Source organism: Corvus brachyrhynchos, unplaced genomic scaffold (assembly GCF_000691975.1).
Source record: "Corvus brachyrhynchos isolate BGI_N302 unplaced genomic scaffold, ASM69197v1 scaffold17, whole genome shotgun sequence".
Lineage (NCBI taxonomy): Eukaryota > Metazoa > Chordata > Aves > Passeriformes > Corvidae > Corvus > Corvus brachyrhynchos.
In genome coordinates, this window is record NW_008240046.1 from 16,069,892 (window position 1) to 16,076,909 (window position 7,018).

General features: G+C 39.1%; 1 protein-coding gene across 1 annotated transcript in view; it reads left to right on the forward strand.

Moving 5' to 3' along the window:
- GPM6A (glycoprotein M6A) overlaps positions 1 to 7,018 on the forward strand; it is a 123,205-nt gene that overhangs the window by 26,178 nt on the left and 90,009 nt on the right. The gene's annotated exons all lie outside the window — the stretch shown is intronic.

Below are 7,018 nucleotides of genomic sequence, written 5' to 3' on the forward strand. Positions count from 1 at the left end.
CATCTCTTACTAGTATGTAGTATCTGTGAAGAATGAGAGCTTATGGATTTGATAAAATGTGCATCATTTAAAGGATTTAACGTATGTGGTTTTTTAATATTCTGATATTTTAAACAGCAAATGCAGACATGAATTCAACTCTGTGTGGAACAAGACAAGATTATAAACAAGGATAACCCTCCTGGGACATAGAAAGAAGCAGCCCTATTTCACTCTTGCATGGCACAGTAGCATGGGCCTAAGGAGCCTTTTAAAGATATGACAGATTTGGGATTTAATTTTGTGGAAAGAAATAAAGCTGGAATAGCCCAGAGAAAGGACTGAGTGGTCAGTAGTGTGGAATATAAAGAATGTGCATGGGAAAGAAGGCTGGAAGTAAAAGTGTGGTGTGTGGTTCACCACATCTCTAAACTAGCTGAACTATTAGACAATATGGCAGGGATATTGTATATGATCTAGAATTGCAATTTTTACCACTCACTTATGCTGAATTTTCTAGACTAAAGTTTTCACCTTTAAGTTTGTCTGGTATCAGTAATCTCCTGCAGGCATAAGGAACATTTGCATTCCCCCACACCTCCTGAAAATAATTTTTAAAAAATGTTATACAGAAACTATGGGTGTCTGCAAGCCACATAAGTCTGGAAATACCAGTTTCAGGATGTGAAGAAATACCCACTCTTAGGTGTTAAACAGAAAGGTATTTCTGCCAGAGGTAGGTGATGGAGAAACAATCCAAACCAGGAATTTTGGTAATATCTAATTGTTGTAATATGGGTTCCTATAGCCAGACAACTAATAGAAATGTGCGAAATATTAGAAGTAAACATATAAATAAACCTTGGTAGGATTAAAAAATAACCTGTTCTACAGATACTGCAGAAGGCTGCAGCTATTTTTTGCTCACTGCATGGTTCCTCAGATAATTCCATTTGGTAACTGGTGACACATGCATTTAAAAAAAATTGCTGACTTTCATTTAAAGTCACAGGGTAATATTGCTAAGAAACTGAAGAATGTAGGTAACCACATCTTAAACATATAATTTTTGCGTTTGGTAATATGCCATTATGTATATTTAGTTCTCTTGGTAGTTGCCAGTCTCTTTAAGCAAATTATTTATGTTTGAATAATCTATTTGCAGAGAATGAAAAGAACAGAAGGAAACTGGGAAGTGAAGGAAGGGGGAAGATTTTGAGCATGTCTGCAATAATATATTTGTAAAAGGGCAGAATTGAATGGGAAACCTGTAACTAGCTTGCACATAGCTAATTTTTAAATATAAATCCATGATCTAACTGTCTTGCAGAAATCACTGTGGGGGTTTTTGTAATGATTTGCTCCTACGATGACCATCTGTACAAATATATTCTAACTTAACCATTACATTCTTATGGCTTGAAAGAAAGTTTTTAGGTCTTAATTCTTCTCAACTCTAGCCAAGAATGCAATATACAAAAGCTATTTCATTCCCATTACTCTTATGGCAATATTGACTTAGCTTTGTGAACCTAGTTAAAAAAATAAATACACAAATAATGAATACAGATTATCATGATAGAAATTTCTCCTTTAAAGCAACAAATACATTGGAGGATTAAAACATATTACCATTAACTCTGTTTATAGTGTTCTGGCTTTTCAAACTGACAAAGATTTCTTTCCAGACATCTTTGTAGTTCAGTCCCTGGGATTTAATCTCTGTAACGTGTTACACTCACTATTGTCCCAGTGAATTTGTTGACAGACAGTAAGTGGGTCACTGCATTGAAATGCCCAATGTAAGCCCCGAGTTCTCCCTTTGCGTTGGCAAGGCAACGGCAGTGGTCCAGGAATCATGCGCAGAACAGGCTCCCAGCCTACTGCTCTCACGGGGTCTCGCTGGAGGGCAGGGAGGAAAAATCCCTTGGATGCTGAAGCAGGCAGTGGATTCTTCTCTCTTTTTTAATGGGTCTATTGTCTTAGAGTGGTGGTGGGAGGGACAGAAATGCAAACTTACAAATAAAATGAAGCAATGCACAGCAATTGTCTCTATGTTATTGCTTCATTCTAAACTCTTTGGATATTAGTTTGGTGGGATTGAATATATTATACATCAGTCAGACCGAGTTGTTCTAATGTATAACAGAAGAAAGATAAATATTTCATAACTGCTTTAGATCTTGCTATGGTTTGCTATTCTCTCCTCCCCTCTTCCACAGCTCCCTTTAGAAAAGAAACGGATAAAGTGCTTTGTTCCATGAATCTGTAAGACTAAGAATTCCATGTGCTGGAGTCCTTATGTATGCTAACATTCAAAAAACATCTGCGATAATTGAATTTATAACAGTTTTTTGAAAAGTAGTCTGTACACAGCGAAAACTTGAGTCTGAATATCCACCAGTTCATAGTAATTGTTGATCTAATTAACTGATTTCTACAGTTGACACTAACTGCTAGTATGTTACCACTAAAATTGGAAGAAAAGGCATGTGAAAAGAAAAGGAAGGAATTTTGTAATTGCAAAAAGATTAAAATCTTTCCCACTGACCATGTCACAGCATCAATGAAAGTCCTGCATCTGGAGGAAACAGCTTTGTTACTGACATTGCTCCATGGACTATGTGTTCATTTGCTTCAGTTGAGTAGCTGATGACTGGAAGAGGTATGGACTTTGGCAAAACCACATATTTTTGTAAAATAAAAGAGTTGTACAGAGCTGTTCCCTAGCTACAAAGATTTTTTTTCTAAAAAAACTATATTCAGGTAGGAAAGGGCATGTAATGTTCCCTAGCTACAAAGCTTTTTTTTCTAAAAAAACTATATTCAGGTAGGAATTCCAAGCAGTATTCTCCCAAAAGCAGCCATAGAAGTGGGAACAATAGCAACAGCCAGCTCTCTTTTGCCATTCATGCTAAGCTAACATAGGGAGCCAGGGTTAACTGTATCTTTCACGGAGGTTTCAGCTATTTAAGAAACCCCTGAGAATGCCAGTGTTATAATGCTGCACATCTGGACCTGAAATAGCATGTTGCTTTTGTCACCTTCACAATTTGTGTGCTTCACATCCTTGGCTGATTGGCAGAAGTTCCTTCTTCTGGAGAGCAACTCACATAGCATGGTAAATATTTCATACTTCATGTTTTGGGCCAGCAGGTGTTTCAGAAGTACCAGAAAAAATACAGTTTGGAAACTGTCTTATACACAAACAAAATTCAAACTATTTGGGAATCTCAGAACAGTTTTGAAAGTATTTCTAAGTCAGTGCTCTAATAAAAAATGACACACTGGACAAATAAGAAGTGGACAGGCTCCAACTCAAAATAGCTGGAAATAGAAGGTGGGCAAAATAGCTATAAAAATTATTCAAGTTCAAAACTGAGGCTGGATGAACACTGAGTCATGATCTGGTGCAATGCCTTGTTATGCTCTCCATAGATTTTAAGCAAAAGGGAGTAAAGTGTGGAGCTAATAAGTCTTGGTTCTCCCAATATTCTTTGTAGCTTATCTTTCTCTTTTCTTCTTCTCTCAAACTGTCCTTGTCTGACTTAATTCTTTACCTGTGCAGTTTAACTCAACCAACCTTTGAATAGAAGAAAAATGAATTGATTATTACACTACTAGTAAAAAAAAATGAAAGGGAGAAGAACAGTAGGTTTTGAATTTTTAAAAAAATGTTATTACAGTTTCTAAAGTAGTTGACTGTTTTAACCTTTCACCTTCATTGCCTAATTATTATGTAGGCAATTGAAGGTGTATTTGCCTTTTCCTTCATTTTCAGTTCAAGTTTGGAGAAACTCCATGGCTTTTGAAAGAATTGCTTGTTCCTTGATAAATGGGAAATAATGTAAAAATAATGCAAAAATTTTTCAGCTTTTCGAACTATTTTTATAAAACAATTATCTTTTTTTTTTTACCTTTAGGAAGTTTCCAGTCTCTTGTAACATATTTCTTTAATATTTTCCTGCTGCTTGTTTCTCTTCTGAGCAAAATAGCTCATATTGCTGTTCAAAACAGCACATATTGCTGTTCAGTTTGACCCAAGTAGTCCTGTGATTCTAATTCTTTCTGTGCTGCTTTTACAGAAATTGATAAAACTGCACAGAACCTACTGATGTATTGTCAGGTCTTAAATTATTTGTCTCTGCAGGGCTTTAAATCTCTTCAAGTTCATGAATAGGTGCTTCATATTTCATTGGAACATATTAAGGAATGTGAGAGACAGAGCTGCAAAAAAAGCCAGGGACAGTAAATAAAATGGCCACAACTCCAGTCACTGGCATGGGGGACTCAGATTTCTAGAGGCTGTGCTAAAGGAGTTTATTTTCAAGTGGGTGCACAAGACAGTGGAGGACACATGGCACAGTCTTAAATCTCACAGATTTCTCTGCTTTTATTTCCCATTTGTAGCACTGTTATTTTCAATGTGTTACATATTTTCCACAATGAACTTTACATTGTCAAAAGACATGGGAATTAAATTTTGTTCACCTTCAGTGATGCCCTTTTCTCCTTTAGACTGTGTATACAGAGACAGCTAGTACCTGTAGCAAAGTATATCTTAAATAATCACTGGATATCTTTTTCAACAGATGGACTGCAGTGAGAATACAGGAAGCTGGTGCCAACTTCCAGACAGCAAAGTGTGTCAGGGATGAGGATATCTTTAAGACATTAAGGAAAAATAATTTCCCCCTGAACCAAAAATGCCCAGATCCCCCAAATAAAATAAGCCTAAAAATCCTATCACTTTGATTTTTGGCAAGTGATTTACTGCATAACTAAAATGACATCTAATTTTCCAGAAAGAGTAGAAATGCATTTTCATTTTGAAATTATTTTGATTAAATATTTTACTTTAGCTCAAGATGAAATGTGTGCCTCTTTCTTGGGCTGGCTGTCATGTCTTTTGAGCAGCCTACTAGAAGTGAAAGGTAAAATATATGTAAATTAGTGTTTGGAGATGGAGAGAAGATCCTTTTCCTGGGCTCCGATAAGGTGGGGCTTCTTCTAGTATCTTTTCCAATCATCTTTGTTTGATTGTCGGTTTTGAAAGTGCTAGATGTAACTTTTACTTCATTCTTAGGAACACAGCACATAGCCTAATGGATTGCAACATCACAAAGAATATTTACAATTTTCTGCATTTTAAGATCTTGCAGAGTTAATGGAATGCTACTAAAGCATCTCTCTCCATGTTTCTTATTTACATAGTAGTCAATGTTATTGTAACATACCCTGCTGCTCTCTTTTATTTTAAAGTTTCTTTGGGGACTCTGAGGTCTCTTCCTTCCCCTTGATTTCTCTTCCGTAGTGGGATGGAATAAAAGCTGAAGTCAATAAATATGAATGGAATGGAATGGAATGGAATGGAATGGAATGGAATGGAATGGAATGGAAAGAAGCACAATTCTTATTGTCATATGTTTCTGCAGTAGAAATGCTGGGACCTGAGCATAACTTTGTCAGAGTTCATCTGCAGAGCAAAATATGAATGCCTTTATTTCAACAGCTAAGTGTCGGGGTCCCTTCCCCCCTGCCGTGGGGTCCTGGGAGTGGGGCCCTGGGGGGAAGGCACGGGGTTTCCCTGCCCCTGCTCAGCCTCGTTCCCCATTGGTTGGTTTGTGTTCCCCTGCGTGGGCAAGGACCCTCGGGTCCCATGATTGCCACAGTTCCTCGGCAGAGCCCCGGCCATGCGGCTGGAGAAATAAACATCTCTGAAACATCTACCAAGAATTGGTCCATATCTATTTCTTTTCCACGGGCCACATGTATCCATGTTTGGTACATGCGTTACAGTATCTGCACTGTAACAAATGGTGGATAATGAGTGCAGAATGATCCCCAATCCCTAAGTGACTGATTTGTGAGTAAACTCTAGAAACTCTGGATTTCTCCTCATTTTTGTTTTGCTATTCCATATCTAAATTATGGAGGAACCATGGGAAGACTCTGGGCTCTCCGAGCTGCATATGGACATTTATCTTAAACTTGAAAAGATTCTTGAACAACGATTTGTAAATTTTAGCTTAATTCAAGCCCAAAAGGAACTGAAACACTTCCTGGCATGATTGTTTAAGAACTTTTTCTATGTTTCTTGGGATTTAATTCTTACCAAAGACTTTTGGAAGACCTTTTCGAACAGTTAATTTTTGAGTCAAAATATATGCCGATGGAAGAATATTTTTGTGAATATTATTTACTTACCGAGACTTTTGAGCAATGTCAGCTGTGTCCTGGCAAAGGGAAGCCTGGCTCAGGGACCATGCAACCATGGCCACGTGCACCGAGCCCTCTCTGAGCAGCAGCGAGGCAGTTCCCGCGTGTGGGCAGAGCGACACGAGCTGTAGTGTTGGTAGCGGAGTGAGGCGTGGCGGGAGCAGCGGGACCCGGCAGTGCCCGCCTAACCCCACGCAGCGCGTGGTGGAGCGAGCCCCGTGAACGCCCGACCGAGAGGGGCGGTGTCTGGCGGGGTCTGGCGGGGGGGGCACGGGGGGGGGGCGGGAGGAGACGGCACGGGGAGCTGAGTGGCACGGCCCTGCCTGGCCTGCACGGCCCCGAATGCGACCCCAGGAAGAGTGCACAGGCACAAGAAGCCCCAGTGGCCCCAACAGTCCTGGCAGTTCCAACACAGGAGCGAGTGAAAGAGAAAGAGAAAGCAAAAATGCAGCGAGACAGAAAACAGCAGCCACTTGGAAAAAGGAAAAAATCACCGTAGCTAAGGTTTTAGGAATAGTAAAATGGTATAATGTTAAACAAAATTATGGTTTTATAGCGAGATGTGACAACCAAGAAGACACATTCGTTCATAGAACTGCTGTTAAAAAGAATAACCCTGAAAATTACATCCCAAGCTTGGGAGATGGAGAGGTGGTGGAGTTCAAAACTGTGCAAGGTAGAAAAGGGTTACAAGCGTCAGAGGTCACTGGGCCTGGTGGTGTTCCTGTAAAAGGCAGTATATATGCTAAAAATCATAGTCATGTTAGACAATATCTCCATTATAAGCCCCCCTACAGTCTCCCTTTCCTAATCCCACCTT